The 16,951-nt window shown below is 38.9% G+C and overlaps 1 protein-coding gene across 3 annotated transcripts in view; it reads left to right on the top strand.

The window, feature by feature from the left end:
• Positions 1-16,951, top strand: part of LOC107557708 (potassium voltage-gated channel subfamily C member 1-like) — a 43,319-nt gene that overhangs the window by 2,315 nt on the left and 24,053 nt on the right. The window lies entirely within an intron of this gene.

Here is a 16,951-nt window from a genome sequence, read left to right as displayed (position 1 = left end):
CCAGGCATCTTGCATGTAGCATTGATCGACAGCTCCTCTGACTGCAGTACTGCTGTGCCACGCTCCAGGAGCTCCCTTCTCTGCCGCGGGCGTGCTCGTGCACAAATTAATCACTCCGGGAGAACATTAAAGAGAATACATCACGAAGCAAAGGCTTTTATTTGTTTATGTGTCCATGCTACTTTGAGATAAGACACACAAGGCCGATAACATCATATTGCTCAGGAGGTCTGAGTGACAGCACTTGAGATGCTAGATGTGTTAAACATTTTTTGGTCCTGACAGACTTTTACAGTGGGCATTAGCTGTTGTAATGTGTACATTAATTGTTGAATCCTGAAGCTCAAACAGCAGAGCAAGGCTCTGGCAATGCCAAGGTCATGGTTTCGATTCACAGGGAATGCCAGAACTGATAAAATGTGCGTCTACTCTCAATACAATGTTAGCTGCTTTAGATAAAAGTGTCAGCCAGATGGGGTCAAGAGGATTTTATGCATTCTATATGTCAATTACAAGGCCTGTCTGGTTTGGACAATTATGAGATTGCCCTGTTTGTTTTATGCCTGTTTAATAGGAGTGAAATGGATCAGGACCACTGCCAAGATCCGAGTATTGCACCCTAGGCTACTAAACGCTGATAAACGAGTCAAGGAATGTCGATGTACAGTTAGAAGTAGAGTGGATTTATGTCAGAAATCAGTTCATTAAATTAACTTTTTCTGTGATTAGAACACATTGAACTTCTCAAAGAAGAGGGGAGTGTTCAAGTGTGCCATTACAGAAGTACAAATCTTTTACTACAAGAACCATACATGACCATACAGTACCAGTAGTTTTTTTCCCCCTTTAATTGTAAAAAATATTCACAAAACGTTAGTTTATTTGCTATTTAAAGATGACATGCTTTGACATTTTGTCAAATGTCACTTAATTTGGATGATGAAAACACACACCAAAATCTTTGTAATAATGTGGCACACAATAATATTTAATTGGATATTAATTCTTTGCTTATTATTAATGCCATTTCCTGACATGACTTGTATATTGGTTAATAATGTGTTGAAGTGTTTGTGAAGAGCTCTGAATCAGACCTGAGCAAGTCAGCCTTTTGGCATTTTAAGTGATCAGTGAATCAGCTATTCAGCACATCTGAATTAATAATAAAAAAAATGAGTCATACATCTGAATGAACTGCAGGCTTTACCCAACACACAATGGACATGCCTCAGACAATCTTTATGTTTATTGTTCCTGCATGTGTGTGGGAGCATGAGACTGAGAGACAAAGACAGAGCAAAAGAGTGAAAGAGAGAGAGAGAGTTGTTATCCTGTTGTCATCTGGCAGATGTTTGTGCTGGTTCCCAAAGGCACCTGATATTTTCATGTCCTTGGCAGGCAAGATGCTGCTTTTTACAGTGTATGTCTTGGGAATAAGTTGTCATGGCAACGCTTTCAGCTCTCTAATGAAACTGATGAAAGCTGGTCTTCCTCATGAGATGTCAGAAAACGTGGCAAACTTCTCTTGAGGCTTTCCGATGATGATTTGTCTGTGTACATGTTTGCCCCTGTGTCAGTTAGTTTATTTTGTAAATCCATCATTTAGTATGAAGTTTTGTTTATGCAGTGACAAAATATAAGCCAATAAATGAATAAAACACTGGAATTAAATAAAAATATTCAAGCTTGTTAGAGAAAGTGAGAGGTGTTATGAATTCCCAAAGGCTTATCTAGTAGTTTGGAGGCTAATAATGATATTGAAAGAGGTAACCAGGCTGACTGGGTACACAAAACTTACCACATACTCACATGATAATCAGGTAAATTATACAAATAATAAAGGCAATTTGCTTAAAATATGGCCCATACTCATGTGTCTTCCCAGTTGTGGTATGCGATATTCCCATAATATCCCATTCTCCCAGAAGGCCATCTAGGCCATTACATGCTCCAGTTGGCCTTGCCCTGTACAACAACAGGAAAAGTGTTGGTAATTAATGCACTGGTCGATATGTGAATGCATCTGCTGTCTCATTCCTGGATGAGGGAATTGGCATGTCTCCTAGACTTCCTTTTTTCCTCCCAGGCTCTCCGAAAGTGGGATGTGGGAATGGTAGCTGCTAGGGATTTATCGCTATCTTGTCACATGCTTGTCTTGTGAGAAACAAAGCAATTCTCGCTTTTCCCCATATGGTTAACAACAACTTTTTAACAAAGAAAAAATAAACAATTAAATAAGGGAGCTTTTTTGTTCAGGTTTTGTGGACGTGCATTCTGAGAGTCAGCTATTAAAGCACAATTTAAGGAACAATGTATTTATTTAGCAGATACATGCATTTATTCAAAGCTGACTTGCATATAAAGGTAAACTAGAAAACAAGTGATTAATTAATAACAATGCTGCAATCTAAAATTTTGAAATGTGATTAGATGAAAAAAGCTAGTTCAGTGCTTTGCTTGTCTAATACAGTATGTAACATTTGCTTTGGTAAATGATTAACTAATTCAGGTCATTGCACTCTAAAAAATGCTGGGTTAAATACAACCCAGTGCTGGGTAAAATAGGGACAAACCCAGCAATTGGGCTGTTTTGACCCAGCGGTTGGGTTAAATGTTTAAATGCTGGGTCAAAACAGCCCAATTGCTGGGTTTGTCCCTATTTTACCCAGCACTGGGTTGTATTTAACCCAGCATTTTTTAGAGTGCAATGACCTGAATTAGTTAATCACGCTGGGTTATATTTAACCCAGCATTTTTTAGAGTGTGACCTTAATTACCAATTGCACAGATTCCAATTATTTCCATAGTATTTTTTCATTCTATATAATTTAAAATCAAATCCTACTGTTTATTGTAAACCGCTGTGGGTGTCATTGATACTTTCACATCCCACTGTAATCTTTTAACTGGATATGTATTTTTACAATCCCACACTCTAAAATATGCTGGGTTAAATACAACCCAGTGCTGGGTAAAATAGGGACAAACCCAGCAATTGGGCTGTTTTGACCCAGCATTTAAACATTTAACCCAACCGCTGGGTCAAAACAGCCCAATTGCTGGGTTTGTCCCTATTTTACCCAGCACTGGGTTGTATTTAACCCAGCATATTTTAGAGTGTGGGATTGTAAAAATACATATCCAGTTAAAAGATTACAGTGGGATGTGAAAGTATCAATGACACCCACAGCGGTTTACAATAAACAGTAGGATTTGATTTTAAATTATATAGAATGAAAAAATACTATGGAAATAATTGGAATCTGTGCAATTGGTAATTAAGGTCACACTCTAAAAAATGCTGGGTTAAATATAACCCAGCGCTGGGTTAAAAAGGGACAAACCCAGCTATTGGGTTGTTTTAACCCAGCGGTTGGGTTCAAAACATCCCAACCGCTGGGTCAAAACAACCCAATAGCTGGGGTTGTCCCTTTTTAACCCAGCGGTGGGTTATATTTAACCAGGCATTTTTTAGAGTGCACAATAAAACAGAAGTAGCAATAGATCTTTTCTTCCATATCGTGACATACATCAAAGTATAGGCTATTGGATTATAGGAATAATAAAAAAATATATACATAGGGCGAGGACTTGATTCGGTTCCACTTATATTAGGTTGCCTTAACTACTATGTACTTGCAGTACATCAAAAATGACTGAGTACAATGTACTTATTGTGTTCATATTGTATTGCAAAACATTCTGCTGCTATTGTGGTGGGATAGAAGTTTAGGGACAGGTTTGATGGTATAGGTTTAAAGGTGGGTTAAGGTGTAAGGGATGGGTCAGCAGTGTAACTATAAATGTAATTACAGAAATTAATTACAGATGTAATTGCATGCAGGTATTTTTTTCAATGTTAAGTGGGCATTAGCTGTTGTAATGTGTACAGTAATTGTTGAATCCTGAAGCTCAAACAGCAGAGCAAGGCTCTGGCAATGCCAAGGTCATGGTTTCAATTCACAGGGAATGCCAGAACTGATAAAATGTGCGTCTACTTTCAATACAATGTTAGTTGGTGTCCCTTGACTGGCCAGCAAACTCACCAGACCTGAACCCCATAGAGAATCTGATCACCTCCATGCCACGCCGAATTGAGGCAGTAATTAAAGCAAAAGGAGCCCCTATCAAAGGTTAAGTACAATGTAAAAACATGTATGTACACAATACACACATTGTATTAAATGATTAATTTAAATGTAAGTACATAGTAGTTAAAGCCACTTAATATAAAGTGGGACCCTTGGTTCTATAATTGTTTACTGGATTTCCGAGATGTCGGTGTTGTACTTAAAAATAAATGGATGTTTCTGGAGTGGAGGGTGGATTAAATGATTGGAGAAGTCTGAGAAGTCTGTCAGTTTTCGTTTTGTTACTACGTAAATCTTACATTTCAAGAAGTACAATGTGAAGACAATTCCATGTTGTCCTCTGCAGGTCAAGCAGTAGTATGTGCATACTCTGTGAACATGCTTGAGAAGTAGTGGTAGGTGGAAAAATGAAGCCAAATCAAGGCATTCTGGGTATCTTTTTATTAGTCTTCAGCCATGGTCTGGCTGTGATGAGTTTGTTGTCACAGCAAGATCACATGATCTCCCACCTCCAACTTTTGTTTCTGTACCTGCAGAGAGGGAGGATTCACACATTATCACCTTCACCTCAACAGACTCCCTTCAGCCCTAACCCTGATACTCTCACAAACACAGAGCAGAAAGCACTAAATCGCTCACTCCACAACAGGACTGTCTTACATGCCCCTTGGCAGACCTCAAAACAGTCTAATTAGGAACAAAACAGGTTCTTAGATGGCTTGTTTTTGCTACTCATTTAAATGGGTAATGTGGTGTGACACTGTTTTTGAGGAGGAATGTTTAAAAAGAAATTTAGGTGCAATTTGAGGTATTATTAAAATTGTATGTAAGGGGTGATGGGGTTTGGAGATGGTGAGGTGCAGACTTTCATTTTAAACTTGATTAGCTTGAACAGCATGAAATCTGAAAGATGCACATCTAATTGATTTGGTTGCCATATAGATATTAGAAGGGGGTTTAGGAATCATTTAGGAAAGAAAACCCACCACTGAAAAACCGACAAGATAAAATCTGTTATCATGACTTCCAGTAATTATAATTCTTATCAAAAAGACGTGGTTCTTCAATTATGTTCCTGCATGGGCCACAGATGGTAAATCGAGGGGGTCAAACATTTGAAAATTTCCTCTCCTCTTTAGAAAAGTATAAAAAAAAATCTGTCCATATTTTTGAGAATATTAATCCACATAAGGAAAAATGGTCTTACACTACACAGAACTGCCATTTAAAAAAATAAAATCAATTAGATTAAAAGGCATAAAATGTTTTGTTTTACCACCCTCCCATTCAGTGAGGAAAAATGATTACATCTTTGTCTGATTACATCTGTGTTAGATCATGTTTGAGGAAACTGAACTCTGAAAAGTCTTAAACACACTCGACCGGGTCCAGATCTGGACACAGGAATATTAACTGTGGACAACTGCACAAAGTATTGAACCTCTGACCTCTGACACAAAAATTCTCACAAAAATATTATGTACCACAACCATTTTCAACATTAATTATAAGAACTGTTTATTAGATTATTTGAATGTTTTCTGAAGGATTATGTGACACTGAAAAATTCAGCTTTGCAATAACATAAATAAATTACATTTTAATATACAATAAAACATTTAAATGTTAAAATTGTAACAATATTGTACAACAATATCTTTCTACTGTATTTTTAAGCATAAGAGATGCCTTTCAAAAACATTTATAAACATTAAGCAGATTTCTGTATACTCAAACCATGGACAGAAACACACACACACACACACTCTCTCTCTCTCTCTCTCTCTCTCTCTCTCTCTCTACAAAAGGTTACACACTGAATCAAGTGACTCTAGTTTTTGTACCTCTTACATAATCATTATAATGTGCACAATAATGCATACTATTGTGATGTTGGTCTTATATGTCACATTACATGTCAAGCACACCATCTGTTATAATAACCTGGGATTTTTTCGATCAGGCCAGGTTACACTCTGGCTATGTGTGCTGTGCTGGTGTTTGAGGACTGTGGGTACCAGAGTTTCAGAAGCTTGGGATACGGAGTATTCAAGTATATAACAGGTCCCTCTGTGTGTGATTTGTTGTTGCTTTATGCTAAGTCATTAAGCATGGCTGTGATTTAAATGGAAAGGGACCTAATTGATGCCTGGTCCAGCTTTAAAACTGAACACGTCAGCTTAAACAAAATATCTTTGCTCACAGTGTCCTTCACGGGACAAAAACTCTTTAAAAACATAATGCTGGGATCTCTTTTGATTGTAATGTCTACTGTAAGTGTGTGTTCTATCCACCTTATTTTTAACTTAAGAGCAGACAGGGCCATATTTACCTTCAATGTGCAAGGCTTCCTGTGTCATCTGGTTCTATTTATTTTAGCTTTAAAAACAGTTATGCTGCATGATGTTGCAAAACGTATTTGTTATCAGATTTATTCTCATGAACACACTGATTTGTAGCGCAAATAGTTTAACCATTTACCTCACTTTGTTGTTCTTCTGGTTATTTAACAATTTCGGCCAATGAAAATTAAGTCTTGCACATTTACAGGAAACATCGTTGAAAAATAAGGTGGATAAGTGCTTTTTATTTGGAGACAGAATAAGACACTGGGGACATATGGTAATGGAGCATTATTGGTACATACACATAACTGGATTTATGTAATATATGTTTTTATGTAATATAAATCAGCATGAAAAATTGAAACAGGACTGGAAGAGGTTTCCCAATCCCTGGATTCATTTTTATTTAATGGAAGACTTTTCTATCTACCTTATGGCCACAGGCACATTTCTTTCATTCTTTCTTTCCTTCTCCTTAGTATTTATTCCCCTCTCTGTCTCCCTTAGTGACTTGGAGACAGTATTCCAAAACACTGAATGCATTGGAATAATTATGGGGCAATGGTAAGACAGTGATAAGACACACCTGTGATACGTCTTACCCTCCTCTCATCCAAACTGGCAGAAGATCCTTGGAGTGAGGCTTGCACAGATGTAAATGCAGAACAGAAGTCAGCCCCAGAGGAAGCCTACAGTGATTAACATTAATTAGATTGCAGTAGCTGAGTAGAGCCCAGACCCCCTTAATTACCGGAGAGAGATAGGGTGGAGTACCTTGACACAGCATACTGGCTAACCTCCGGCATGTTCTACTGAAAATGATGTGCTGAGTAAGGTATGTCTTATCATGCAGAACATTTAAAGAAAAAAAGAGCAAGGCACCATTCTCTCTGTCTCCCTTAGTGAGTCATTTGTTTACAAGCTCATTTTCATTATTATGGTACAACTCAATGGTTCTTCTCTTGGAGACAGTATTCCAAAACACTGAATGCATTGGAATAATTATGGGGCAATGGTAAGACAGTGATAAGACACACCTGTGATACGTCTTACCCTCCTCTCATCCGAACTGGCAGAAGATCCTTGGAGTGAGGCTTGCACAGATGTAAATGCAGAACAGAAGTCAGCCCCAGAGGAAGCCTACAGTGATTAACATTAATTAGATTGCAGTAGCTGAGTAGAGCCCAGACCCCCTTAATTACCGGAGAGAGATAGGGTGGAGTACCTTGACACAGCATACTGGCTAACCTCCGGCATGTTCTACTGAAAATGATGTGCTGAGTAAGGTATGTCTTATCATGCAGAACATTTAAAGAAAAAAAGAGCAAGGCACCATTTACTGTAATATACACACCCTGCTGTCCCATTCCTCCTAATTTTTAGGACACCCTGTGTCTAACGCCCTCCCCCACCCCATCTCCCCCAGTTCTGTCTATGTGCTGTAAGTAGAGCAGGACACCCTTTTAAAAAGCTGCAGGGCAGCGGCTCTAGAGATCCAGCAACTGTGAATAGCCTTGATACCATGGGCCATGAGAATTGGGTGTTGGACATTCAAACTGGGGCACCCAGATGCGAAGAGCTCTGGTTTTATGGTGGATTTTGCTCAAGGCAGGTGGAACTGTATTAAAAGGGCACCTATTATGCCCCTTTTTGCAAGATGTAGTATTGGTCTTGGTCTTGAAGTTTCAGCCCAAAATACCCAAAAGATCATTTATTATAACAGCTGGAATATGTCATTTTTGGGGTGTGTCTAAAAAAGAGCTGATTTGGAGTGTATCGCTTTAAATGCAAATGAGCTGCGTATTAACACCCTGTCTCCAGAAGAGGGTGTCCCGTATACCTCTCTGCATTGTATATCTACAGCAATAAACAGCTGGTAGAAGCAACATACCGGAGAGAACCGGTGTTTAGCCATACATATGGGAAGCCAAATGCACTGAAAGTGGGACAAAACAGCGTGATGTTACAGAGCTCGCGCCGTGCTGACCTGTCATCTGCGTGGATCAAGGGAGCGAGCCACGCGACCGCGCTACCGAATGAATCTCACAAGCGCTGCACTGATCAGTTAAAAAATACTTAAAGGCGCAATAGGAGATCTTGGAAAATGCTAACTTTAGCCTGATAGCACTGAAAGCAAATGTCCCACCCTCCCTGCAATCGCCGTCCAAAGTCGCAACCAGCGGTAAGCCATTCAGTGACGGCGAGTTCGTCAAGAAATGTATGAATGCTGTTGCGGAGGAGGTGTGCCCCGATAAGAAAGATGTCTTAAATGCGGTGAGTCTGTCCGCAAGTACAGTCACCAGACGAATTGAAGAAATGGGGGATAATGTACATGCCCAGCTGCAGGAGAAAGTGAATGAATTATGATAGCACTGAAAGCAAATGTCCCACCCTCCCTGCAATCGCCGTCCAAAGCCACGCCCCCTGAATGCATATACCAGGGGTCCCCAAACTACGGCCCGCACAAGCACTCTGCTGCAAAGTTCTGAAGTGGGAATCAGTCATGAAGGGGGTGGTGTCATGCATAAACTTCATCAGAGCAAACGAACTTAAACACCGGCAGTTCCAAGCCTTTCTCGCCGAGCTAGAGTCTGCTCACGGAGATGTGCTTTACCACACTGAAGTCCGATGGTTAAGCCGGGGCAGAGTTTTGAGGCGTTTTTATGAGCTGCTACCCGAAATCAACGCCTTTCTTCTGACAAAGGGCAAAACTGTCCCAGAACTGATCGACGCAGAATGGCAATGGGACCTCGCCTTTTTAACAGATGTGACAGAAATGTTGAACGACCTCAACTTGCAGCTCCAAGGCAAGGGGAAACTAATATGTGACATGTATTCCCACATAAAAGCATTTGAGGTGAAACTAGCACTGCTTGTGGGACAAGTGCAAAAGCAAGACTTCACTCATCTCCCCGTTACCCAAAGTCTCTCAGCTGAGAAACCAGTGGCTCCATTCCCAGCTGAAAAGTCCATGGAAGCACTGGAAATGCTGAAGGCGGAGTTTGACGTGCGATTCCGTGAGCTACATGTCCACGCTAAAGAAATCCACCTTTTCTTGAACCCCTTTGCTGCCGACATTGATGAAGCCCTGCCTTCTTATCAGTTTGAGTTGGCTGAGTTACAGAACTGTGATGTTCTGAAAGACATATTTAAGCCCATCGGTCTCATTGAATTCTATGCTGCCCTCCCTAACGAGACATACTCAAACATCAAAAGGCATGCAATGAAGATGTCCACACTTTTTGGCAGCACGTATATTTGTGAGCAAACCTTTTCATGCATGAAACTGATGAAAACTCCAATGAGATCAAGACTCACTGATGAACATTTGCATCAGTCTTTGAGACTGGCTGTGACAGGAATGGAACCTGACATTGGACTTCTCACTAGCCAGAAGCAAGCCCACAGTTCACACTAATTAATATGCATAAGTAAATGTTTTGATTTTGAATAGCACTGAATATGAAAAAATGTCATTATGATAGTAAAAACAATGCTCTTTTAATAGGCTATATGTCTCTTGAAAAGTAATAATTTGTCTGTATGGTGCATAACAAAATAAACTATTCTAGCATTAGGAGGCATAATAAATACATTTAAAATCATAATAAAATCTCCACAATAATACTAGTAGTCACTCCGGCCCATGTGATTTTCTGTTACAAACTGACCCGGCCCCCCATTAAAGAAAGGGAAAATTATGTGGCCCTTGCAGAAAAAAGTTTGGGGACCCCTGGCATATACGCTCACTCACAGACCAGAGTACCAGAGACAAGTCCTACGCCTTCCACAGAATATATAAATACAGATGAATACATTTAGACCACTTAACTTAATGATTGCTATTGGGATGTGAAGAGACTTTCAACCAGCATAACAAAACATTTTTCTGAAGATAATCACCTATTACACCTTTAATGTATGCACACAAATACGGTTAAAGTTGGGGTAAGCGATTTTTCAAAAACGCTTTAGAAAACTGATTCGGGCCGAGTAGCAAAACAAACTTGTAGCCAATCAGCAGTAAGGGGCGTGTCTACTCTTGATGTGGAGGAGAGAGCGTTCAGTGCACAGGACGGACATTAGCCAAGCGGAGCAACAGAAAGATAGAGATAGCGGATAAAATACAAAAGAGGAAAAGGTCTGCGGAACAAAAGAAGGCTTAAGGCAATAAGGCAAGAAGTAGGACCCATGTAAATATCGGATCAGCTATCCAGCCCTGGAGAGGACTCAAGGAGTGGAAGGCCTGCGATCAGACGCTGAGGTTGCTTTGTTTCTTCTTGGCAATAAGGCAAGAAGTAGGACCCGTGTAAATATCGGATCAGCTATCCAGCCCTGGAGAGGACTCAAGGAGTGGAAGGCCTGCGATCAGACGCTGAGGTTGCTTTGTTTCTTCTCGATAGGTGAGTAACACCGTGTCTCGCGCTGCGCCGCAACAGCTAAAGTCTGTCTAGTACACTGGATGCGACAAAGCGACCATTGAAAATCAATTGAAATTTGTGTCAATATGTCATAAATAGCACGCACTATAGCACTATAACAACATGACATTCACAAAGGAGTCTGGAGTGATACACGTATTTAGATTCAGCAGCTTAGATGTTAGGAGACAATGAGATGCGTGGAGAAAATGGAGGACAGTGTACAACTGCTGAGGGCAGAAACTATAGCAATGCAGGGCTGTCAATCAACCCCCGTGGCCCCACCCTATGTAGTGTGAAGTCACACTGCATGAGAATAAAAATGGCAGGCCTAGTGAGACTGACTTAGTTTAAAGGGGATTAAAAAGTGGGTGGATTTTTATCATTGTAGGGTGGTTGTGTTCACACACTGCCAACACACATTTATGTCCAAACACCATGTAAAACTGGATTTTGCATAATAGGTGCCCTTTAAGCTCTAGAGGATTTTGCTCCTGTGCTTCCAAACAGTTTTAAAAGCATAGTTCAACCAAAAATGTAAATTCTACCATCATTTACTCACCTGTATAAGGGGTGTAATGGTACAATCAAATGACTAATGATATGATGTACTGATGCAACATGTAGAAAAAAAATAAAAATAAAATGAATATATATATATTAGGGCTGTCAACATTAACGCGTTAACGAATGCAATTAATTTTGCAATCCTTAATGTGTTAAAATAATTTAATGCTATTAACGCAAAATTAATGAAGCACAATTTCTATTCTAACCCTTTTACCCAATTTTGCTTCTCTGCTTGCGATCAGATCATTTTAAGTCGCTAAACTCCGGGAAAGTTTTCAGTCCAATGATCCAGTAAGCGAATGCATTCAAACAATCCGTCCAAAACAGCGCTAATATAAAGGAAACCAGGCTGATTACATCAGAGATTGCAGAGAGAACAGAGACTCGCATTGCGTTTTCAGTGAATTATTCATTCCAGTGTGTTTCGCTTCAGTGTGAGCTCTGTCATATTCTGTGATTGTCTCTGAAGAGCGTGAGCCCTCACACGTCACATGCACTGTGTGAAGTACAGACTGAACGGAATGTCAACACATCCCACCAAACTACGGTTTCTCGACTGGATAACCAGTCTCGCTAGTAAAGTTTTGATAGATGAAGACTGCAATCAAGGTAAAGACGATTGCGGTGGCGTACAGGAGTCGTACAGTAAGCACGTGTGAATCCATTATACTAATGCGTGTATGAGTGCTCTTGACGCATTGATCGCACATTGTATTTATGCACAGCACAGATATTTCTGTACATTCACGTTGTTTCCACACACATTCACGATAATGTTTTGATTTGTCATGTGTATGTTGCGGTTTAGTTATTCTGAATGGATCCATGTACTGTAGTAGATATATGCAGTCAGCAGGCGGTTGGTTTAGTTTTTTTTGTGGCATCTCCATGTGGTCCTGTTCGGTATCGCAACTTGACTTCTCTAAAATGTAAAAAAGCTCTTTGCTGTTGCACTGTACACATACTATAAAATTCAGATTTTTTTTCTTTCATATGTGCTTATATGGGCTCCTTATATCATTTGGTTCTTTGAAGTCCTTTTGGAGTTTCTAAGTGTCCTTTTTTGGAAAGACATCTAAATTTATCTTGAAAAAAGCTTGCAGAAAATACTGATTTTTGAGAATCATCCTTCAATCTTTTGGTTTACTTTGCTAGATATAGCAAATTATGTCAAAATAAACATTTGAAACAAGATAAATGGTCAAAGCTTAATTTCATGAAGTGTGCGATTAATTGCGATTAATCACAGAAAAAGGGTGTGATTAATTAGATTAAAAATGTTAATCGATTGACAGTCCTAATATATATATACGTATATTTCAACCCAGTCTCATAAAAATATGTACCTCTGCGTACGTTTCTATGCAGATTTGAACTGTTTTGTTGAACCGTAGTTACATGGAATTCGAACCGGAGCTCCTCGCCTCTCAAGTACGTCTCCGTACTCCGTGAGCTACCGAACAAACCTATCGTCTATGAAAACCCATTGATATGAAGTTGGATATGTGCGGTGCTAACACTCAAAAGCATCAGTTTTCAAATCTCCCAGCATATTAAAAACGTTTTGAAGTCACAGCATAATACTCTTCAAGTAATTGTGCGAAAATTACGCGTTATTAATCGAAACTCTGTAAATCATGCTCCGTGTGAAAATAATTTAAAAGGTGTCGGAGTTTTACTGCCTCTAGCGTTCATTTTTTTGGAAACTGCAGTGATATCTACTTATTGGTACGTATTTCGCGTCTTGCAAAAATGTGCCCCCAGGTACGTATTTGCCATGAGACTCGGTATATTTGAATATAAATACAAGATATAGAATGCTTGTTTGACTCATAAAATGGTGTCAATTTTTTTTATATTTCTTTTTCTGTATAAATGTATTTTTCTTTTTTTTTTTGTTGTGTATGTCCTTAATACTAGATTTGCACATTTGAGAGAAAACAGAAGACTGAACGATTTTTTTTGACTATTGTCTGTTATCTCATTGCACAAGCTCAGTCAACATTAAGATATTTTCTTAGAAATTATCAAATGTTGTCAAAATATAATCTTTTGTGTTCCACAGGAAAAAGTTAATTGTGCAGGTTTGGAATGGCGTGAGGGTAAGCATTTAATTTTTTGGTTAACTATTCCTTTAAAGTATCTCAAAGATTTAACTGCTGAAAGACTAACTCAAACAAATAAATATGTTATATCATTAAGTCAATGTATTATTATATTAAGTTAATATATTATTAAGCTAATTTGAACTTTGCATAAAATCTGCACATTAAATATTACATTTTCAAATAAGAAAAAAATTTGCCTTTGAATTCATGATATATTTAAAGTCCTGTTTTATCCTGAAGGGAGATCCCAGAATAGAACAAGACATTAAGCAGAGCTTAAAACAAAGCACACAGTGAGAAGAGGCTTCACTGCGAGAAATAAGGCAGCGTATCTGTGAAAACAGAGGAAGATAGCTGATACCTTTCATTTTAATGCACTCTATTAGTCAGACCACTGTCTGTTGGTCTGAGTTTTGACCTTTGTTCCTGTGACTGCAGTAAGCAATGAGTTCACATGATTCCCAAACAGTCCAACAGGGCTAATTCATCTGTTTGAATACAGAAAAAAGAAAATAATCAATATCACAGGTAAACAATTGTGCGGACAAAGCCATTCAACAGTGCATGAACTGGTCATTCAGATTCAGCCACCTGTCAGCCTCACAGAAATTAATGTTCTAATGGCCATTGAGGGGGGGCTTATTATGCATTTAGCCGAAAGGCATTTGTGTAAACAAGAGAAGATAGCTGATACCTTTCTTTTTAATGGACTTTATGGTATGCTGACTCTTCTGCTTCCATTGCAGATTAGTCTGACCACTGTCGATCGGCTCACTTTATTGAGGCAGGGCAGTCTGTTTTCACTAATAAGCGAGGTTATATGATTCTCAACCAAAACAATACAGCAGCAGCAATTGATCTGTTTGAATACAGAGGAGAGATAAAAATCATTCTCAGAGGTAAACAATTTCGCTGACAAAGCCACTGAACATTCATTGACATTGCGTCTCATTCAGCTTATGCCACCTGTCAGCCAAACAGAACTTTCTATGCAACATTATAGGGTGAAAATTGGTACTTGAATGGTACTCCAAGGAACGTCCCAAAAATGGAACTTTTAGTGTTTTTATGCAGCATTAGTGTTATGATACTCCTAGATGGAAGATGTTTTTACCTGCACTTAGACTCGTTTGCATTCATAAGCTGCACTACGTGATTTGGCTGCCCAAATAATTCAGACTGAATCAGACAGTTTTGACCTGTCCACATAAAGAACTGATTCTTATGTAATTCATTAACAAACCCATTAAAGCTAATGGTTATAAACAGATGACAGAAAATACAGGACTTTATTTGTTTTAATATTGTGCATAATTATCTGGTGGTATCCTCTACAGACAAGGACTTATCAGTAAAGTTTCTCACATTCCCTCTTTGGAAATGTGGCATGTCTTTTGTGGAAGTTTGCCGTTTGTGTTACTTGTGTGATTATGAGCGTGCCAACATGATATTTAATATTCAAGTGTTGCATATTCCTGCGAACTAAATGTTGAAGAGGTCAGGCAGAGGCCCTTGTACCTTATAAGAAAATTAGATTAATAGGGGAATCGTTTTTTTATTCATCATGGAGTTAATGCTTGTGCACGTGGATAAATGCATGGTATTGCTCTATTTAGAAAGTCAGTGTGTGATCATATGTCGATAGGAATTGCCCCATTAATAATCATTTGGACAATGCTGTCATTTGACATCTAATGGTGTCAATGCAAACAGATACAAAGCTGATGAATGACAAGCCATTAACTGGTTAATTAGCTGACTGAGTTTATAAATATGTTTACTGTAAATGTTAATTTAGTACTGTGTAAACAAAACTACACAGACTTTGCTTCCAAACCAGTAAAACCAAGCTTCAAGGTGATGTTTATTTTGTGCGTCACCAATGGCACCAAACGGAATTGCAAAATAACTTTTTTTTAGAAACAAATAATATTCTGAACTAAAACTTTGCAATAAACAAAGTTCAAACATTTTTTTTTCTTTTTTTTTTCTTGCAAATTTGAGAGATTTGAAGAGCCCCTTGCTGGCCAAAAGGACTGCATCACTTTATGTGTTCTGCATTTTTATTTTTGATAACAAATAACATGCAGTCAAAATCAGAAACAGTGACAGGAATTTAGTTTGTGTATCCTGCTTCTGTTTGCATGCTTTTTAAAAGACAAAGCACATTTGCACTTAGCAGCAGTGGTTTTCTCTTATGGATCAATATTCACAGCATTTTAAAAGACAGGGTGTGTCCCGGTGTATTACACAAAATGAGTGAGAATAGGCCTCTTCACATTGTTAGGATAAGTTGGCTTTGCTGCATCTGTAGGTCTACCAAAACAAGCATCTGACTCATTTCATTCCCTAGTATGAGAGGCAGCTCAAATAATGTTTCATTTCTCGCCATTCAAATAGGTATAGTCCCATCCCAAATTCACACTGTTGGTGGATCCAGTGTTGTTATGTCACGCCCAGCAGGCCACTCAAACAAACAGATTGGTGCAGAAATTTCATACATATCATAGATGAATGTTCCTTTCATATTCCAAAGTGTCTTTGGAGCTGTTCCTCTGCTAGCCATGAACATGCACACACACAGAAAACCCAACAAACCAGACCAAAGAGTGTCGGTAGCATTTTAGGTTGACCACTGTTTGAGAGGAAGCCAAGGGAGAGGCTGTGTTTGTGTGGTTTGGGTGTTGCCTGTGGCTTAAAGAGTATATATTGGCGGCTTGTGCTAAGTGCTGTAAAAAATGACTGTGAGCCGAGGTTTGTGATGGAATAATTTTAAATAAACTGCTGTCAGTTTGTGTAGCTACAACAGGCTTCTTGAATATAATCAGTTCGAAGTTCATTATGAGATGATGACGTCAACATAAGTAGGCCTAACTGTGGTTAATAAATTAGTGGTGTGTCTTACTGAATTGCTACCTCTCTCTCCTTCAAGAATGGCCAGCAGCACCGTATTTCCCATTAATCTCCCATCAGTGGAGAGAGCCACTTATTTCTGCTTTGAGTCGAGGAACTTCACTGCACATTAATGGCATAACAGCAGTGTGTAATGTACATTCAACAGCCCTCCTTTCTGAACACGTCATCTTCAGTAGACCAGCCAAGCTGGGCAATCTTAGGCATGAGTGGAATATATTTATGAATTACTGCAAGCTAATGGAAGTTTGTTGTGTGGATTCAATGTCAAGCATGCTAGCACAGATACACAGGAAGTTTGTGGTGATGTGGTCAACAGCCTTTTATGCCTCTGCTCTTTTCTGTACTTGCCTGTGAGTCGTTGTATTTTCTGTTAAAATCTTTAACATACATCATTTATAGAAGATTTACACACATAGCACAGTTGAGCATACTTTGCAAAGGCTGTCCCTGGTTAAACCTGCTAATGCACTGTTAACTGACAGACGTGCTTACACTCTAAA

This window comes from Sinocyclocheilus grahami, unplaced genomic scaffold, assembly GCF_001515645.1.
Source record: "Sinocyclocheilus grahami isolate Dianchi unplaced genomic scaffold, SAMN03320097.WGS_v1.1 scaffold615.1, whole genome shotgun sequence".
Lineage (NCBI taxonomy): Eukaryota > Metazoa > Chordata > Actinopteri > Cypriniformes > Cyprinidae > Sinocyclocheilus > Sinocyclocheilus grahami.
Note: the sequence above shows the minus strand (reverse complement) of the source record. Positions and strands in the feature narration are given on the sequence as shown.